This window comes from Lissotriton helveticus, chromosome 12, assembly GCF_964261635.1.
Source record: "Lissotriton helveticus chromosome 12, aLisHel1.1, whole genome shotgun sequence".
In the NCBI taxonomy this organism is placed as follows: domain Eukaryota; kingdom Metazoa; phylum Chordata; class Amphibia; order Caudata; family Salamandridae; genus Lissotriton; species Lissotriton helveticus.
In genome coordinates this window covers 273,861,676-273,883,469 of record NC_136073.1, presented here as the reverse complement: position 1 = coordinate 273,883,469, position 21,794 = coordinate 273,861,676, and the positions used below count along the sequence as shown (strand labels likewise).

At 46.2% G+C, this 21,794-nt stretch overlaps 1 protein-coding gene across 1 annotated transcript in view; it reads left to right on the top strand.

Annotated features, from left to right (window-relative positions):
• The first annotated feature begins 12,955 nt into the window (after window positions 1-12,955).
• ATXN1L (ataxin 1 like) overlaps window positions 12,956-21,794 on the top strand; it is a 60,433-nt gene continuing 51,594 nt past the window's right edge. Inside the window, exon 1 of the mRNA XM_078668475.1 lies at window positions 12,956-13,314. The gene's annotated coding sequence lies outside the window, so the exon portion shown is untranslated. The remainder of the gene's footprint in view (window positions 13,315-21,794) is intronic.

The following is a 21,794-nucleotide window of genomic DNA, read 5'->3' as shown; positions in this document are numbered from 1 at the left end:
CCACGCAACCATGGCATTTAAGAATCCCCCTCCTCCGCAGTCATTCTTTTCCTGCTGTGAAGCTTTACAATTTTCCGGCTGTTGATGGGTTTTACCTCCGCTCCCCAGGCAGTGCCTACGTTCGGCGAGCGCTAGGGACTGCAAGGAAGGCGTTCTCCCAAACCGGAAGTCAAGGATCCACCTCAGAAAATGGCGGCCGGAGAACTAAATGCCAATGTCTTGCTTGACGCTCATGACATACAACGGTCCCGAACGCACAATATTATTGTGGCTCTCAGGCGGCAAAGTGTGGAAGGAACTCAGTGAATGTTTAACAAAGAGGTCACAGGCTCGATGCCCAGCAGGGAGTCTACACAGTCTCAGTCCACACAGGACAACAAAATGAGTTCTGTTAAGTTGGATATGAATAACCACCCCCGTTTAAAAACATAGTTAACTTTTGTGCAGCAGGTACAGTGGCACTGGGGTCCCTTCACCCCGAGGAGGCCTGTCCTTTAACACTAGCTCAGGTGCATGGGGCACTTGGTTCATGCTTGCATTTGGGGCACTGGCAAGCACGCTACAACATGGCACCCATTACTGAAAACATCACATGGATATTCTAATATCATTAACCATCTATGTCTTGTGGAACCTCTCAGGAGTACAGAGTTGCAGAAAATGACCACACTGGACAGTTGTCTAAAACGAATAGCTGTGGCTCTGGGTGGGTGTGTGTGGCTCTGGGTGGGTGTGTGTGGCTCTGGGTGGGTGTGTGTGTGTGTGTGGCTCTGGGTGGGTGTGTGTGGCTCTGGGTGTGGGTGTGGCTCTGGGTGTGTGTGTGTGTGTGGCTCTGTGTGTGTGGCTCTGGGTGTGTGTGGCTCTGGGTGTGTGTGTGTGTGTGTGGCTCTGGGTGTGTGTGTGTGTGGCTCTGGGTGTGTGTGTGTGTGTGGCTCTGGGTGTGTGTGTGTGTGGCTCTGTGTGTGTGTGTGGCTCTGGGTGTGTGTGTGGCTCTGGCTCTGGGTGTGTGTGTGTGTGTGGCTCTGTGTGTGTGTGTGTGTGGCTCTGGCTCTGGGTGTGTGTGTGGCTCTGGGTGTGTGTGTGTGTGTGTGGCTCTGGGTGTGTGTGTGTGTGTGTGTGTGGCTGGCTCTGGGTGTGTGTGTGTGTGTGGCTGGCTCTGGGTGTGTGTGGCTGGCTCTGGGTGTGTGTGTGTGGTAGTAATTGCTGTCTGCTGAGCTCGTCCGTAGGGTACAATAGGTCTCACATTTGCGAGAGATTAAGCTATTGGCAATGTAAATGACAATGCCATTTATTTATCTGTTTTCAAAACCAACACATAAATACAAATTTTGTCATTTACAATGCCAATAGCTCTAACTTTTCCAAAGGCGAAACCGTTGCATTGTAAATGCTTGTTAATAATGACAACACGCAGTTGGCCAAAGGCGGGGGCATGTCCTGCCTTCTCTTTGTTGTGGCCTTGGGTGCCCGTGATTAGCAGGGCATTGGCGCGAAGTGTGCCAGATGGTGGGCTGGCTGCATTCTAGCTTCAGGTTACTTGTTTCATCGGTTTGGAATGCACCTCTTTATCACCTTGTGCGCACTCTGTTAAAGTTGCAGCATGACATGTGTATTTTTTAAGCTGCTGGGAGATATCGGCTTTCCATGTGCTTATAAGGGTTGCCTTCGCCTCTTATGTTCACACTGCCTATAGCATCCACTCTCTGGCTATGGCGCCGTGTGTGTGCCCTCTCCCAGCTCCCACGGTCGCATGCCCACTGTTCTCACTGTGCACACGCTCTGGAATGCCGATGTGCCCATTACCCCTCACTGTCTGTGTCCCTCTGTTTGTCATTGCCCTCTGCTCCCCCTGCTTGCACCAGTGGTTGCGCCCCATGGCCACTCTGTGTGCAGCTCTACCCAGACCACAGTCCGTTTGTGCCTGAACCTCCCAATGCCAACGTTCTGCCCATACCTCTCACTGTCCCCTTTCTACCTGACCCTCTCATTGCCCCCCCGCTCTGCCTGAATCTCTCACTGTCCTATTTCTGTTCGAACCTCTCATTGCCCCTGTTCTGCCCAAATCTCACACTGTCACTTTTCTGCCTGAACCTGTCACTTTCCCTTTTCTGTTTGAACCACTCATTGTCCCCACTGTCCCCTAACCTGTCACTGTCCTATTTCTGCCCGAACCTCTGATTGCCCCCGTTCTGCCCAAACCTATCACCGTCCGTCCCTTGTCTGCCCGAACCTGTCACTCCCTCCTTTCGGCCTGAACTTCTTCCTGTCTCTGCTCTGCCCAAACCTGTCACTGTCCTGTTACATACAATTCTACCTGCATCATTTGTGCGCCTGTTAACTCGCATTGCCTCTCCTCATAGTGTTTTGAAGCCTCCCTTTGCCCCTCGCCCATGACCTCCTGTGCCTCTCCCTGCCCCTCCACGTGCTTATAATGGTCGCCTTTCCCTCTTATGTTCACATTGCCTGTAGCATCGCTCTCTGGCTATGCTCCCGTGTGTGCCCTCTCCCAGCTCACACGGCCGCATGCCCACTGTTCTCACAGCTTGTACCCCTCACTGAACCTGTCTCTTTCCCCTTTCTGCTTGAACCTCTCAATGTCCCCGCTCTGCCTGAATCTCTCACTGTCCTATTTCTGCTCGAACCTTTCATTGCCCCCGTTCTGCCCGAATCTCACACTGTCACTTTTCTGCCTGAACCTGTCACTTTCTCTTTCTGTTTGAACCTCTCATTGCCCTGCTGTCCCCCTAATACCCGACGATCACAGAATAACAATTCATGAGAACTGAGTCGTATGATAAGCGTGACATGTAGAAGAAGTACAGATTTATGAATTAGACTCTTGCTACACACACATAAATTGTATTAAATGGTGAACAATGTGTGTTTGTGCTTTGTTCGTAAGCATAGCCAATAGGTCTTGCCTTTGGGACCTTATAAGTGTTTAGCCATGCAGCACATTTTCCTGGCTTAAACTTGCGTACATGCGAGAACTATTGCATTGATACCAATGAGTGATACCAAAATGCAACAGTATCTCCCCAAAAACTACTGTTTTATTTTGCCACTGCTCCCTCTCTGCTGTTGATGTACCTCCTGTCGCACGTCAGTCACGTCTTGTATTTAGCAGCGTCATCGGAATGCGGCAACACCACACATTTATAAGGTCTCAAAGGCGAGACCTATTGGCTATGCCAATGCTTGTCTTAATGAGGATTTGTGTGTATGCGCGCCTCCCCCTATTGCTGGCTCACTCAGCGCAGTTTGATTGAATGCGTCAGTGGCGTGTTAAAATCCCACCTGTGCCTTTCGCACTATGTTCTCCCCGTAGATGCCCTGGTTAGATTATGACTTCCAGGGTTGAAATAATTTCTTAGGCTGTTTGCCTAGAGTGCAGCAGGCTGCTCCCTCCATGCTTTATTTGTATTGCTACTGTGCCTGCCTGGGGTTTGCTTATTTGGTGGCACTCCCCCTCTGAAGCTCTATTTTATAAAGATGTGATCAGACTCCCCTGAAGTGCAACTGTGACTGCTTTGCAGCTTTATGACGATGTATGATCCATTTGAAGGTGAGATGGACCAATACTACCATGACCTTGTGGAGTCTCTGGAGCAAGACTTGGTCGAAACCCTGGATGCTGGTGTCCAACAGTCAGTAAATAAGGCCTTAGTCAGGGCTTTGGGCCCTATTACTCGACGTCTGCGTGGCAATGCAAATCAGCAAGGATGTATCTCTACTCCCTCTCCTTTACTGGGTATGATGGCCCACCTCACAGACAAGGCAGGACCTGAGGGAAATCTGCAAAGGAACTCCAGTCAGCAGCCTTTGAAGAACTTGCAGACTTCCTGTCGGGGGAACTTGAGTAAAGCGCTCCTCCTGCTAACACCTCGTCCACTTCGCAGAAACTCAGGGATTCAGACTCTTCAGGCTCTGATAGCTCGGACCATGAAGACGAGCCAAGTCACAGCAAAAAAAAGTGCAAGGCTCACCACGACGAGTCCCAGAAGCACCTCAAGGTGCTTGAATTTGAGCCAGGTGACATCATCCATCCAGGGTCCACCAAAAGTTGTGGCTGATTATGTATAGTCACACATATGCCAGGGCCTTGATAAAGAGGTCACGGCACAACTAGGCTCTGAATGCCCCAGGCCGAATCTCCCCAGCAAGGGGTCCAAAATGCCTCTCATGGACCCAACTATAGTCAAATATCTTAAAAAATACTCAAAGGATCCCAAGAAGGGACTGAACCGTGCCTGGTGCAATGATCAGGAAAAGTTGTTGGATGTCACTGGCCCTCTCACTAAGATCTTGCAGCTGGATTTCCAGGCCAAAGATTCTGCGACCCCGTTGTCTTAATAAAATGGGCTCAAAGAGCCATGTGTCAACTTGGAAATGCAAACTGCGCAATCTCCACTGAGCGTAGCCGCTCCATACTCATGAAGATTGACCCCAAACTGAAGGAAGTGGCATTTTCGGATGCGGGTCCAGTGGCACAGTGTCTCCTGTTTGGGACTCTATTCCTCAAAAAACTGTCCAAGTTCGTAGCGATTCCTGGGGTTTCAGGTGGATTGGGTCTTAGCACAGCTAGTCCTCCCCCTGAGAAGGTCAGGAATATCAAGGAGTTGAAGCCTGCTTTGTGCATACAAGACGATATCATTGAGATTGATAGCTCAGCTTGTAGGGCTTCTAGCATCTTCTATCCAGTTAATCTTCCTGGACCCTCACCACTACAGAGCCCTTCAATAGCTCAAGAGTCAACACCTCCAGAGGGGCCTCAATTATTCGGAGCAAACAGTTTGTCGGAGAAGGCCAGGATGGAAATGTCCTGGTGGTTGGGTCAGAAGGCGGCCTGGAATGGCAGAGCGATCTTTGGCTCTGCCCTGGAGATGATTATTGAATCGAATGCCTGATGATGGGGCTGGGGTGCGAGATGCTGTCTGATCTCGATGGCGGCAAATAACCGTTGAAGGGGAACTTCCAACAAATCACACACTCATCCAGGTTTGCAGTCCATGCTTTAAACGGGTTTGTACTGTCCAGTACTGGTACTTTTTTATTTTGAGAGGGAGAGTACCTGCTCTTCTCAAGAGTGACGTAATACTTTTAATTGGCGAGTACCGGCACTCTGGTGCAGGGTACCTACCTACACTTCTATTTTTCCATTTTAAGCACTGTTTGCAGTTACGTATCATTGTTTCCTATAAGGAAAGAGTACACTGAAGTCGTAATCACTGGCCATCATAAAGTACATGGGGTGTGGCTTGTGGACGGGTGCCTGAGTCCGATACCTCCGCCACCCTGAGGCAAATAACGGCGAGCGACACAGCGATACGTGCACAGTCCGAGCTCAAAACCCACGACGCGGTGTCTGAATGACCGGGGCATGGAACGCCGGTTAGGAGACAACCGGAATCGAGGGGATAAGAGAGTAAGACCCAATAAACGAAGAAAGGCAGCTGAAGGCGCAAGAGCAGCTACAAAATGGCTGCCCCCCGAGGCCAGGAATAACGGAACGAGGAGCTCGTCAGATTGGCGAAGTACAAGCAGAAAGAAGAACCAGAGCAATTCTGCCCACCCACGCCACTCTCTCTCGCCCAGCGGGACCAAATAAGTCGGCCGAAAGAACTTTTAAAGCCAAACGAGCAAAGGCGTACCTAGGCGAAACCGAAAGCGCAGTGTGGGGGGCCATCTTTCTCATAGCCACACCCACGGAGGGGCAGAGAGCTGCGAACGATCACAAACGTAGAAGGGCAGCACTGCAGCGCTACAGCAGTACCTCAAACCAACCACGAGCGGGAAGGGGGAACCGCAGCACCGCAGCACCGCAACTCACCGCGCCACCCTCCGGTGCCCCACCCACTGCAAAACTGGTGTGGAAGAAGGGATTAAGTTGAGGCACAAGTGAAGCAGGCAAACCGAAACCGAAGGCACGATCACCGGGGGCAGCCATTTTGAACCGGAAACCACACAGGCGGCACGACCGCAAGAAGCCCACAGTGCAGCAAGGCAGGCACGCTGCGCACCAACAACGCACTGTGGGGGTGGAGAGCGACTATCTACGCCAACAAACAGACAAAGCAAGGCGGTGATACAGTACAAAAGGTAGCCTAAAGAGGGAGCATAAGGACGAACTAAGGCTAAACAAAGGGCAGCCTCCTGGGCCATTTAACACACACGTGCAGTCGCGCCAAGCCTCAACCAAGGAAGGCCAAGGAAGCAACGCAGGGGGCAAACACCCTGGACACGCCCACACCCAGCACAGGAGCGGTAACCCCAGCATCGCAGTGAGCGGCCAGGAGCCCACAACGGAACTCCATAGCGATCCTGCACCGCATTCTGGCACATAGCCTGAAACAAGGGAAAGGCACAAAAAGGCACTACAGTGAAAGCGATCAGGGGGTGCACCTGGCCAGAACCCTTACCCCACAGAGTCAGCATACTACAGAGAGAGCTGGGCTGATACAACCTCAGACAAAAAGGCACATATGCGCAGCACCTCACTACACAGCACACTGAGAAGGTGTGTGGAGCTAGATCTGTGGTAGAACCAACCCAAGCAGTGCCCAGGCTACCCGTGAGCGGGTAGGAGAAGACAGTGGAACACCAGCGAGGCCAGGGGCACAACGCAAAGGAGGGAGAGCTGGCGGGGGCTAAGACCAGGACAAGGTCTATTCGTGAACCCTGCAGGTACCGGCTAGACAAACAAAACATAGACAAAGTGAACCCTGCTACAAGAGGCGACACAACAAAGCAACAAAAAGACGGAAGACTGCATTCCTACCTCGCCAGACGTGGCTTCAAAGCGATGACAGGACAGGACGGAAAGATAGCCAGCGAGAACAAAAAATACAGAAAGGACCCGTCTGACTCACCCTCGAAGCCCAAAAATGAACTCAAATACGAGATAACTCTAGACACGATCCTAAAAAAGATAAATGAAGGAAATGAGCTGGCCAAATCAACAAAAAAAACATAGACAACATGCAACTAGAGCTGGCAGCCATAAGAGCAGACCAGAACAAAACAAACATCAGGATTGATGCAGCAGAAAAAAGGATTAGCGACATAGAAGATGCCAACGCCCAAGTGAGCAAATCCCTGATCTCCATAACCAAAGCCTCTACCAGCCTACAGAAGCAGCTTGCCGAGCAAGAAGACCGAAACAGAAGGGGGAACATAAGGCTTTTGGGCTTTCCCGAGGGGTAAGAAGATAAGCCAGGGTCTTGCGCGCACTAATAGAGGATCTACTACCACAACTGACAGGCATCAAGTTCGACAGGCAGTTTGAAGTGGACAAGGCGTTGAGGGTACCTGCAGTCAAACCGCAACTTGGTCGAGGCCCACGCCCCATCATTGTCAAACCCCTAAGAACAAATAAACTGAAGCAGTCTTCGCAGTAGCAAGGAAAAACCAGAACCTGTCATGGAATGGAAACAAGATAATAATTACGCAAGACTACTCAAGACAAACAGTGGAGACCAGGAAAGGCTTCCTCGCACTAAGGGACAGGCTACGAAGAGACAACATCACCTTCGCCTTCGCGGGGCCGTCAAGAATGAGGATAACTGACAAATGGCGATCTGTGGTCTTCGTTGATCCCAATGAACTAAGAAGATACCTACAAGGCCCTGCTCCAGAAGACATGGAGGCCCAAAGCCCAGGATCAGGGAAAAGGAGAGCGCCTCCAGACAACACAGAAGCGAGCAACGGTGCGGAGTACTAACAAGCGCACAGATAAACACTCAGTAATAACTCCAGGGGACGCCCTCACAAATAAACCGATCTACCTCAAGTGAACAAACTCTACCTCAACTGACCGGAAGGGTCGGGACCCGAGACCGAAATGATCCCACAGATCCCTCAACCTGAACGAACTACCTCAGCCTTTCTCCAGATCTTGCATAGTCCAAAAGCAAGCTTGAAGACGGAATACATTGACCTTGCACATATCCTTTAAAGGCCAACAGTTAAAAACTTTTCGGGACTGTGCTTACAATAATCTTCGTGGGGGAGGGGAGGGAGGGATCTTTGCTGTTGCACGCCCGTAGGACAAATCGCGGGGGGAGGGGGCGGGAAGGGGGGGGCGGGGCGGAGGGGGGGCTTGCCAGGTACAGTTCTTCTTCTTTCTTACTCTTCTTATCCTTCTCCTTCCTACCACCTCCTCTAGGTTTCCCTATTACTTCCAGGACAGGAGTATATGTTCACTTGATCAGCCACAGCGTCCAGGCCTACATGGTAGCGGGTCGTTAACAATCAAGGCACTATGGAAGCAAGCAGATAGGCTAGAGACGACTATAGACAACAGGACGATGAGCGACACTCAAGAAAAGGGATGACACCGCCAACACACAAACAGATACTCTCGGACATTAAGGTAGTCTCACTTAATGTTAAGGGACTCAACCACCCAGTTAAGAGAAGGAAAGTGATAGATTACCTAACAAAACTTAAGTGCGATGTTTGCGTACTCCAGGAGACGAAACTATCAGCAGAGGATGCTCATAGACTGAGGGCGAACTGGATAGGAGAATCAGCGTGCTCACCAGCCGTACATAAAAAGAGGGGGGTCATCACACTGATAAACAGGAAAGCCAGACTTACACTACACGAGAGTTACGCGGATGAAGAAGGGAGATTACTAATAACCAGCCTCAGCAGGGGGGAGGAGATGATCCACATAGCCAACATATGTGGGCCGAACGCAGAAGACAAGGCATTCTGGGAAGAGGTGGAAACCAGACTAAGCAACCTACCCCAGGACGACCTCCTGCTGGTGGCGGGTGACCTCAACCTGGTGCTGGATCAGGCACTAGACAGACACCCGCCCAGGGCGAGTCACGGATCCCAGGAGCTAAACACCCTGAGGAACCTGTGTGCCAAGCTCCAACTTAGAGACCCATGGAGACTACAACACCCGGATGCCAGGGAATATACATTCTACTCCCACCCACACAACTCGTACAGTAGAATCGACTACATCCTCATGTCTGCCTCACACACACACCTGATTACCCAAACGGAAATCGCACCTATAACAATATCCGACCACTCGCACATTAGCCTAACACTTAGCGGAAGGCATAACGAGACCCCAGCCGTAGATGGAGACTGAATAGGGACATCCTCAAACGCCCAGCTAATATAGCCAAAATTGAGGGGGCCATCAAAGAATACCTTGAATTCAACGATAACACAGATACAGACAAAGGTACCCTGTGGGACGCCCTGAAGGCCACCATAAGAGGGAAAATCCTAAGCATCAAAGACAGAATGAATAGGGAAAGAAACAAAAAGATAACAGAGCTAGAGAACCAGATCAGGGAATTGGAAAGGGGCCACTGTGCCAACCTAACGGATGGTAACACCCTCACCGAACTAACAAAAAAAAATACGAACTGAACAAAATCTTGAGCGAGAGAGCGGGGACGTGGATAAACAAATACAAAGCGATAAACTTATGTACGGCGAATAAAGCAGGGAAAGGGCTAGTCTCCTACCTAAAAAGCAAGCAGAGACAGCACGCGATTGCCGCTATAACGGATAGCAATAATAAGTCCCAAACAGCTAACAAAGAGATTCTCAAGGTCTTCAAGGACTTCTATGAGGGGCTCTACAGGGTGGACAAAGACCTCAAAGCGGATGGGGGAGCAAGCCTCCTAGACAAGCTAAACCTACCCAGGCTGTCAGAGGATCAGAGAGCGTCACTAGAGAATGACATAACTGGGGCAGAAATCGAGTAAGCGGTAGCATCGCTCAAAGATAACAAAGCGCCCGGCCCAGACGGGTTCACAGCTAGCTTCTACAAGCACTTCCTCCACCTACTGAAACCCACGATGATAGAGGTCTTTACGCACTGCGTCCAAAAGGGTAGTATGACACACTCCATGGCAGAGGCTAACATAATAGTCATCCCCAAGGAAGGCAAAGACCCACAGCACCCCCAAAACTACCGGCCAATCTCCCTAATTAACTTCGATTGCAAGATCTATGCAAAAGTCCTAGCGACAAGGCTAAACGCGCAACTCCCTAAACGAATCCACAACTCGCAGGTGGGATTCCTCAAAAATAGGCTGTCCCAGGACAACACGTGTCTCCTATGCCATCTAATTAACCACTCCTCCACCATCAAGGACACAGCGGTCATGATCGCCCTGGATGCTGAGAAGGCTTTTGACAGAGTCTCATGGCCCTTTCTTGACCAATGTATGATAAAGTTCGGACTGGGAGACAAATATAGGAAGATGGCGATGGCGCTTTACAAGGACCCGAGGGCTCGTGTGGTGGTCAATGGGGGCACGTCGGACCCACTGACCCTACGGAGAGGTACGAGACAGGGATGCCCTCTCTCCCCAGCTCTCTTTCTACTGGCGCTTGAACCATTACTGTCCATGATCAGAGATAACTTGGAAATAAAAGGTATACCAGTAAGAGGGACCACGGTCAAATTAGCTGCATATGCAGACGACATACTAATTACAACTGAGAAACCCGGCCCATCGATAGCAGCACTAATGTCCACCATTGAGGAATATGCGCAGGTCTCGGGGTACAAATTAAACAGAGATAAGTCAGAATGCAAGCCGCTGAATGTCCACACGACCAGAGCAGTTCTAGGGAACTCAGGCCTAACCTGGCAAAAGAATTACCTGAAATACCTAGGCTTGTATTTTGGCAGGGACCTTAAGTCCACTCTGGACCAGAATGAAGGAACGATGCTGAAGAAACTGAAAGAGAGACTTGACTCATGGTCACCAAAGTTCGTCAGCTGGTGGGGGAGAGTAGAAACAATTAAAATGATGGTAACGCCTATGGTTAACTACATGCTCAGCATGCTCCCGCTTATAGCAACGGATGACTTCCATAAACAGCTGGGTAACATGACCAACAAATTCATCTGGAAAGACAAAAAGCCCAGAATAAGCCTGCAGAAATTAAGGCTAAACAAAAACTTAGGAGGACTCAATCTCACTAACTTTAAAACTTTGCAAACCGCATGTCTGGCCAAACAGGGAATATACTGGGTAATACCGGAGCAAGACTACATGCCGGTTTGGCTGTCACTCGAGAGAACCGCCCTAGAAGGACTTGATCCCATAGCCATGCTCACAGCGAACAAGCACCCGGAATCCAACAACATTATTCTTAAGAACACTAGGTCCGCCCTCCTCAAGGTCGATAAAAGAATGGAACAAAGCATTAGGAACATGGGTTGGGAATCCATCTGGTTCAATACTAGAATAAAATACAAAGACAGAGCACTAGACATGAAGACCTGGTACGAAAGGGGTATCTCCACCCCCCAACAACTGGAAAAGCTAGGTACGCCACTCACATTCGAAACTATTAAAGACTTACACAACCTGCCAGATATTGAATTCTACACTTTCCTAAAGATAAGGGCAGCGATCACAAGAGCAAACCTTAGTAAAGAGATTCCATCCATCCTGAAATACATGACGAATCTAACCAAGACTGGCCACCAGACATCCCACCTCTATAAACTACTCAGCCCAGATACATCGAGATTAAATGACAAAACCCTAAAGTCCTGGGAAACCCTACACAACAGAGGCCTCAGCGAGAAAGAAAAAATCTCCCTGTGGAACTCAGCAGTCAAGGACAAAGTCACCCCAAAACTTGCACAAACCAAATACTGGCTACTCCACAAAGCGTTCTGGACCCCTGCCCGCCTAGCAGCGGCAGGGATCCGGGAAAGCGTCTTGTGCTGGAACTGCCACAAAGAGAAAGGCGATTTAGCACACATTATCCTTTACTGCCCCAAGGTCAAGATATTCTGGACCAAAGTCAGGGGCCTCATAAACAACATAGTGGGACACACCATACAACCTGACTTCATAGGGTTAGTCACCGCTTTCATGGCCCCGGAGCTCCAAGCCAAAGAGGACAGAGACCTGGTCGACCTTCTACTTACAGCAGCGGCGGTGAAAACTGTTCTAATGAACTGGAAGGACACCGGGAAGGCTTCTTTCAAAAGCTGGTTTAACTGGGTTACCTTCCTCAGGGGAGAGGATAACATAACAGCAAGCTACTCACCCAACCACACAGCAAGGGGAGAGATGTGGTCCGCCCTAGACAAATACCTGGGAGCAACCAAACCCCCATAGGCAGACCGACATCATGCACCACACGCCTGGATGCAGGACGAGCACCGAACACACCACCTACCCTGTCCCCCCCCTCGCCTCTCTTTTTTTTTCTTCCTACTTTCACCTTTCTCTCTCCGAGGGTAATACAAGAGTTCATCACAGCCAGTCACGCCTAGATGCCGATCATGACCGACTACACAGCCTATCACCCATATCTGACGTCACACCTACTGTAACCCCAACGGCGTTGGTAGTCCACCTGTATTGCTCTCACTGTATCGGTACTGTACTGTATATACAATAATCTTCTAATAAAATTCTTTGAAATAAAAAAAAAGAACATTTCATAACATAGAACCTATACCAGAATGAGAACTTATAACATCAGCAATCAGTAGATCCACAGTATACATTCATATGCATACATATGTAGGATGGGATAAGCCTCGCCTACATGTCCTTAATGAAATTAAAAATTCTTACTGCGAATGCTAGAAATTTTTTTTTATTCAGTGTGCTACTTTTGAGATGTAAGATAGTCGGTCGAAATGCAAGGACTCTGTGGAAAGGGAAACAAAATCTCCAAACGTAACAGAGTGAGGTGAACGTGTTCCAGGTTGTAGACTGAGCCAAAGCACACAGTATATTTTTTCTAAATTGGCAACAATGAAAGCTCCCCAAGAGAAGCAACGTAAGAGACAGCGTATATTCTAAACAAGTCTCCCTTTCTTTGGTTGAGGGCGGACTGTTGACTCTGATATAAATGCAGTTCCTGATGTCCTCTCGGTGTTATCGATTTCTCTTCCCGGATTGTCCTTCCTTCATTTCTTTAATTGTAGGCCAGACGGTGACGCGAGTGTCGCGCGCCGGCTCAGCTGAGTGGGGCTGGGTGACGCAGGGTCGCGCGCCGGCCGCTGTGCGCAGGAGGGGTTGTGGTCTGAGCGATGCGGAGCCGGGCGCACTCGCAGCGGCCGCGGCAGGCTCCTGGAGACGGCTGTGTGAGTAGCCGCGGCCCGGGGATGGGTCTGCTGAGATCCGGGAGGGGCGCGGACGGGGCAGCTGTGGGCCAGAAGGGAGAGATGTGCTCGGGACGTGTGAAGTAAACCTTTGCCCCTTTAGCACGGACAATTACTGTTGAGGGAGGCAATACGGTGTCACCCTCTGAAGGAGAGGCAGAGCCAGTCTGTCCCGGGAGAGAGGGGTGAGAAAGGTATGTTCCTTGTTTAGGGTTAAAGGTTCTTGATACGGGGGCTAACGAGCTGCTTGCCTTTAGAGAAGGCAACGAGATCCCTGGGGACCAACGGTTAACATTTCTGGCTATTTACCTAGAAGGTGGGTAAAATAATGTATTGTATCAAATACAAAAAGTGAAATACATGCCACATATAATACCGTAATGTTGTATGTTCAGAGATATATTTGTAAAAACAATGGCGGAGTCAGGTATTCTCACATATGCCTAGTGTGTAGAGAAATTATTTTCATTGATTGAGAGTGCAACATATCAGCGTTGGATTGCGGGGGGTGATGTAGTCGAGGCGGGGCTTGTTTGATCTGGTATGAGTGTGGATATCGTTGTGTGACCTTGGTGAGGTTAACAAGATCGGTCTGAATCGAGTGAATGACGTCTGCTTCGGGATGAAGAGCTCTTCCCTTGAGTGAAAGTGTGCGATGTACTTTTAATGGGATGGCGGGTGCTAGGGACGTATAGATCTTTTCAGGTTGATGGAAAAATATCTGACTTGAGGTGCAGTTTTACTTAAGAGATTTAATCCAGGCTTCACCAACGAGTAGCTCGTCAGCTAAAGGTAGCTCTCCAGCAAGTGTCTTTCCTGTGTGCAGTACAACTTATTAAAGTATACGATTTTGCTTGGTTGGATAAATATATGTATACCATAATTGAACAGTGTATATTCAAGACAAATGTGTTTATTTTCATAACTTATCAGCTGATGTTTACAGAAAAATGGTTGCATTTCCAAAATACAATTACACTTGATATTTGAGTGATATATCATGTGGCGCTGCGGAGACTAATTAGTAACTACCTTGGTACCAGAGTACTCACTGCTATGATTGGCATGTTTAAATATATAGATTTATGCCTCATTGCCAAAGCTTTTTTCCCATTACTGTTGGCAACCATGCCTGATGTCCTGAGGTGACCAGTGCTGGTAATATTGCTTTTAGTGGCCACTAATGTAATCTGGTGTGATGTGGTCTGTAGTACAACACTAATAATAGTACCTGTGAATGATTGTAATTGAACATAAGTAGCTCGTATTACAGATTTGGTTGAATATCCCTTATAATCTCTGGATTGGGTCAGTCTTTCTTGTAGATGAGTCAGCAAAGGGAATATGCAGTGTAAGGCCAAGGGTGATACATTCTGCTCAGATAGGATAATTCTACTAACTGAGGGACATTCATGCCATGGGTGGATAGGACTCCCATGGTAGAACATAAATGCTAGTGCTAGTTGACAAAGATGCTGTTAGTAAGGAGGAAATACCGATCTTCAGTGGGGTAGGTGAGAGGGGGTGCAGTTTGTGGACTTTAGTGTGTTTGCCTTTGTCTTATTAATTAGGTGGGACACAAGTGCGAGAGTTCCCGCCAGTGCCTAGTTACATTGTGTTTAACAGACAAGGGACGTTCCAGAAAGAGCAGTTGGACAGTTTGTCAGTGGCATTCTGTCAGATGTACACTGTTAGTCTATGCTTTGTACTTAGTACACTTTCATTACTTGGCCCAGCTGTGTTGTATCTTACCTCAGTTTAACGCTGGCGACAAGCTGCAAAAGGTCCATGGAGTGCGGTGAGGAGACTGGTTGGTGCGCTGATTACTGTGTAGGTTTTTGGCAGAGCCTGAGCTGGGCGTTTTTTCGTTTAGGACTGCACCTCCCAACAACCAGTCAAGCACTGAGATTTGTGCCCTGTAAATAGGGTGACCAGATTCTGAGAAGTAAAAGCTGGGACAGGCCAGACATAGAGGTAGGGCTAAAGAAAATATATATATATATATATATATATATATATATATATATATTATAATATAATATATTTCCTATAAAAAGGACATTTTCATGCCAGAGAAGCCCATCCTGTCGTGCCTGGTAGAGAGTGTCAGTTCCTTAATATTCCAAAGAAAAACGTACTTCACCTTTCGGTTCCGTAAAATAATTCTGCCAGCCAGTCATAAGTGACAAGACTTTTAATCTCAATAATGCTCATAGCATAACACGTTTCGACCCTAAACGAGTCTTACTCGTATGCAATGCAGATACAGAGAGTGGTCACTCCATTGGTATTTAAGTAATTGAAGCAACAACAGTGAGGAAGGACATGTAATTCAAAACACTTCTACATGCGATGTAAACAGGAAGGACTTTTGGTACACAAAATCACCCAAGTGGATATTTCTTAGTCTTTGAAAAAGTAACTGTGTATATGTCAAGGGTTTGATGCACTGATACATCAGTTCAAATATATTCTTTCCTAGCATCATTTATTAACACTGGTGGGAAGGGGGGTGTCTGTTTGTGGAGAGAGATATTCACTGAAAGCAGCAAAGGTTAAAGTAACATCATAGTTAGGTGTGATTAAAAACATCTGCTTTTGTTGGAGAAAAAAACATAGAAATTTACTGAAAAAATAAAAGGTTAAAGTAACGTTATAGTTAGGTGAATATGTCGAAGACCACATTAACATTTTGAACTAAGAAAAAAAACCTCAAAAATTCACTAGTTATAGATAGCAGAGCAAATTATTATTTGTGCCCCCGCAATGCACTGTTTATGACTTCGCATACTGCATGACTCATGACATGTTCTGACTTCATTAACGACAAGTCTGCAACATGGAAAACATTCTACATACTAAGTATTGTAAGTATCCTTGAGTTATCCGACAGCTGTCTAAGCATGACAATTTCTATGTAACATAGAAGACTGTGTGCAAAAGGTATTAAGCTATGTACATGTGATTGTTTTGCTTCAGAAGGTGGTTTATCTGTAAAAGTTTCACCACTCTATGAGGCTGCTGGTAGTATAATCTTTAGCACCTTCAGACATTGCTTATTTTAGGCAAATAATGTTTTCTTTGCCAAGTATTGCATAGTGTACACTGTTCTTAGATACTTTTTAATACTCTGTAGTGTATTCCTCATGAGTTTCACGGTCTGCGAACAGTGTGGTACAGAGTAAACTATCTCCATAGAGTGTATACTGTTTACAGTACCCACTTCTATACTTATATCAACTTAATTTCTCTATATAGGTTCATTGACCGTCAGGGGTTTGATACAGATTAAAACTGTCCATAGTAGGGCATTCATTTTGGAATAGAGGTTCAGCATTTTCAAGTACCTGGCTTTCTCTAAACAGTTGTATATAAATTGAACACCGTATACAATGAGGATTTCCCATGTATCTGTGGTTGATAGTTAATATGAACTACGCTACACGTGAACTGTGTGGTATGGGGTCGATGCTGCACAAAACCCATGCTTTCTACACCTAAGGGAGTTGTATCTGAAATCGCATTAATAATGCTCGTTTTCTTCTGAGCAATTTGGTACTTTCAGGCCTTCAATGCCCTACTACTTTATAGAGCTGTATGTGCAAAACCGAAGCTTGGATGATGTCATCAGTGATATCATAAATTATGTCATGAGTGATGTGAGGTCATAAGCAGTGCATGACGGGACGCTAGTTTTAGTTGGCTCTGCTAACTATAACTGGTACATTTCTGTGTTTATTATTTATTTAGTTCAAAATGTTAATGTTGTCACAGACGTATTCACCTAATTAACATTACTTTAACCTTTTTTTTCTCAGTGAATTTCTACGGTGTTAATTTTTTTTAAGCCTCACTGCAGGCACAGCAGAATTGTCTGAAATAACTTATGTAATTTATCTTTTTCAGACGACCGAGGAGGAGATCAGTTGTAGGGTAGTCTTGTAAATGCACACATTTCCTAGGCTAGGTTTAAATAACATTAGCTAAGGTAGGGCCTCCACCCTGTATCCCTCACCTTCCTTACCACTTTTCCCATCTGCTGGTAGCATGCAGCTGACCTCATGTGCGGCCTGAAACAAAAGATAAATTATGTGAGTTATTAAAGACTTGAGGCACCGTGCATACTTTTTTTAACTTTTGCTTTGCAGTTTGAATTGAAATTTGTCCCAAAAACCAGGACATGTATTTAAAATTAGAAAAAGCGTCAGGACACAGTGACCGTCCACTAAAAACCAGAACTGTGTGGGGAAATCTGGGATGTTTGGACTCCATTTATCTAAAGCACTGCTCCTATCCGCTGGAGGGTCTTTGCAGTGCAGTTGAACAATCTGTGCTAGTATGTAAATTTGGGAGGTGATGGAAGTAGGTGGGAGCTGTGAATTGCTTAGGGAAACAGGTTTTAGAAAAACTATTGTGGTGTTGGAAAGACACCGTTTTTTTATTTAAAGACAACCAAGTGCATGAGTTGTTGGCTGAACATGTAGCTGCTTTAAGGGTGTAGGCAGCTTTAGATGACTTGAGTGGATTTTTAGATAATTATGTTTGTGATCAAATCACAAGTTTTTGCTTCCACAAGATAATCCAGTAGGTCTTATGGTGTAGCAGAAACCTGGCCCTTGAAGAAACATTAACTTTGGGCAAAAGGGTTGAACGGTAAATTCTAGTGTACACATAGTTGGACAGTGGAGAAAGAACAGTGAGCATTAGGGGGTGGTTCCAAAGAATGCAGGACAACTAAGGGGGTGGCTCAGAAACTAAAGCTATTTGCTACAAGTGTGGCGCCAAGAGGCATATTGCCAATGCTAAATTGTGTCCAGCTCTGGGCAAACAATTTTGATAAGTGCAAAAAAAAAAACAATTGGTCCTTTCAGCAGAGTTTGTAAAGAATAGCAAGTGCATGTTATTGCATTAATTGGAGAACAACTATCTAATCGTTTGGAACGGTGCAAGGTAGCCTTGTCCTTAAAGACAGGATGTAGTAGTGGAACAAAAGAGATTTTTTATGGTCATGATTGGGGGGAACGGAGGTACAGGTAACAGTGAATACAAGTTCACATATCACACCAGTTATAGTTGCTTTGTATGGGGATGGTTTTGGTTAGAGGACGTTGTTTTCCCCCTGACATTTTGGCTTTTGCATATGATGTGAGTAGGATTATTCTTGATGGGTATTTTGAATCCACTGTGGTATTTCAAGGGCTACAACTTGCGGTGGCCTGACCATGGTAATGTGGGAATGGTGATACGCCCTGCCACTGATAATCCTATCAGTGTGTCGGAGGGTGTGATGGCCGATGAGACCAGCTTTTTTCTGAAATACCCAAAAGTGTTTCAGGAGACACTTGGTTGTGTGCGTAATTATGAGCACAAAATTGCATTAAAAGAAAAATCTTGCTCAGTGGTTTATCAGGTATGAAATTTTCCATTGTGCATAAGGGATGAGCTTAAGGTATGGTTGGATGAACTGTTTGAAAGAAGGAGCAATTGAGAATTCAAACTCAGCGGGATGGGTACCATCAATTATAGTTACCAAATACAAGTTGAGTTAAAACATTTGTGTATGGACCTGAGTTCACTGAATAAGAACATTCTGATTGCACCCTGTGCTCAGGATACAAGAACTTTTAGCATCCCCTTAAATGGGGCTTCAATATTTTCCTTGATAGATTTGTGGACGGCTTACCACCGGACATGATGAGCGATCTAAAACACTCACAGCTTTTGTCATACCTTTTTACGCTTTTGCTTCTCGGCCATGCCTTTTGGACATGTTTCAGCAGCGTCAGTGTCTCAGAAGTTAATGTTAAGATTCTTTGGGCATGAAAAAAGAGAACTAGCATACTAGGATGATATCCTGACGTGTTTCTACAAACAAAAAAGAGCATATTTCACCATTATATAAGGTTTTAGGGATCCTCAGCTGTCACAGTATGCCTGTCGAAAGTAAAAAATGTAATTCTGTCCTAGTGATGCATGAGTCGACCAGTTGTATACACAGCTGTTTACAATAGCAGCGATTTATGAATAAGGACTGGGAATATACCCCACTGCTTCGTTCTGCAAGGTGTCAATTCTGCTCTTTATAAAGACAACATATTTGGAATGTCATGAATAGATCATATGCACATACATATTAATCAAGTATGATTACCACATACTTAAATATGTATAGTGCATTTTCAGCATATTATGAATTTATGGTGTGCAAACAAACATTCTGCTGTAGAGTACCCAGATAGTGTGCGAGAGGAGCCCACTTGCCTCTTAGTCTAATCTGAAGGGCTTGTGATTCCGCATATGTCTCTGCTTGTTCCCCACAGCAGGCCAGACAGTTATAGAAGGGGGAGGACCTTTCATCCATGAATAACAGAGCCACTTCTAGGCAAGCAATAACAGTACCACTGTTCACCATCTTCTATTGATTTGTGGACAGGTTTGATATAGCCTAACAGGGTCAATCTCAGGGAGCAGTCGACCCAATACGTTTGCATCAACAGACATTTCTATGCTAGCTTTCCTAGCTATTGCCCATATTGACCAGCTTGTGCATCATACCGTTTGTATTAATTCAAGAGGTTTACTGTTTTTTTTCTGCTATTATTGTGTTTAGCGATTCCGTGGTCTGGTCTTTTTCGATATATACACGTGGAGCACGGGTACTCCAGTCAAACCAATAGTTTGCACAGTGGCATTGTGCTGTGTGATAATAATCTTCAAAGCAAGACACAGTGAACCCTCTGTGTCATAAGCTAGGATGGGTATGGTCCATCTAAGCCTAGAGTTTTTGCCACCCTGTATCATTTGAGTGAGCTGTGACCTAATGCCTGTAAGGAACATTTTACTGAGATGCATTGGAATATTGTAAAATAAATATAACAATTTGAGGAATATGATCCTTTTTTTAAATTAAAGCAACTCTTCCCACTATAGACTATGGCAATGTTGTCATTTGGTCCACCTGCTCTCTAAGCTCAAACATGGCCAGTCCACAATTGTCCTGGATCAGTGTTTGTCTGTCTCTCGAGACCTGTGCTCCCAGGTATCTCACTGGTCCCTCACACCATCTGAGTTGGAATTCTATTTCTGATTTTATAGCAGCAGCTGTAAGTGGTAGCATTTCAGATTTCCACTGGTTTATGCAGCCTCCAGACAGGCTGCCAAATCAAGTTACTTCATAAAGATTGGTTTGGGGGTCTTTTATAAAGAGCATAATTTCGCCTGTGTGCATAGATAACAGGAAATGTCTTGTAGGGTTCTGAGGTATATCCACTGACACGTACACATGCAAGGGGATCTATGTATAGTAGTTTAACAAGCTTAAACAACACTAAAGAATATTTGGGGCACATCAGTACACCTGAGGCCATCAAACCAGAAAAGGATTTGCTATGTGCCTTAAAAGAGTCCCCAAACCAGACTCAAAAGGTCATTGTTATTAAGGCTTTGTGAATATTAAGCATGGTTTGTTCCTGGGTTCGCAGTAGTGACTGAACTGTTTCAAGAAATTTCTACGGAAAATATCTTTTGTGTGGGGTGAGGACGAGAACAGCGCAGTTGAGGGAGGGAAACTTATGATTGTGTGTGCCCCAGCTCTCAAACCATTTGGTTCCTGGTTGAGCTGCATTGTGACATTTGATGCAAGCAATGTGCCGGTGTGTGAAGGGAAGGAACAGCCGGTGGGGTTTGCTTCCTGTTGTTGGCGGAAACTGAAGAATATCACAGTACATTTGGGGAAAAAACTTGGCAAGTTGCTGTTGAATATTTGAATACTTTTTGGGGGCACAAGATTCAAGGTGGTTACGGATCTTAAACCTTTGATATTTCTTTTGGGAGAGTGAGACACTGATTACACCAGCATTTGCTGTTGTCTCGCCTTCAGGGATTCAACTTCCACATGTCCGGTTTCCTGCTGCAGAAATGCTAGAGCAGATTTTTTGCTACTTTTCCCTGTCGCACCCGAGGCAGATATTGGAGTTGATGATAGGTTAAATTAATGTGTGATTAGTTTTGCTTGTGTGTTGAAACTAAATGTGGAGATCGTAAGTACGGAACTATAGTTAAAATGGTTTAAAGCGTGGGATGAGGATGAAGTTTGATTACAGGTGAGATATTTGATTTGTAAGGCCTGGTCTGAAGAGAGTAAGTTTCCATAGGCACTAATTGGTTGGTGCAAAGTGAGAGATGAGCTCATCATTGAAAACGATCTATTGTTGAGATGTGATAAGCTTGCGCCTCAGTCAGGGGTTAGGGAGCATTCGGTATGGCTGCCTCACTTTAGGTATGTAGGAGTGACGTCAACAAAGAAGAAGTTGAGGTTATACCTTTTGGTGGCCTGGCTTTGATGCTTTTGTTGATGTTATCATGTTGTCATGATATCTATGTAAGGATGCTGAACAGTATTTGATTCCACTTTTGTCATCACTAGAATTCCTGTGTATATCGTGGGAGAAGGAGGCAGTTGATTACATGGACCCGTGTTCGGTTTTATTTGATAGGGTAAACTCTTTGATTGGTCACATGGACTATCATTCTAAATGTTTTTATATGTTTCTTGAGCATGCTGATTCTAGGTCTGTGATTGGCTTTTTGTGGTTTCTTTTTAGCAGTGAAGGTTTTCCCCAGTGGATCATAAAGGATAGAGTGGTACAGTTTGTCTCATCTGAGTGCAGCATAT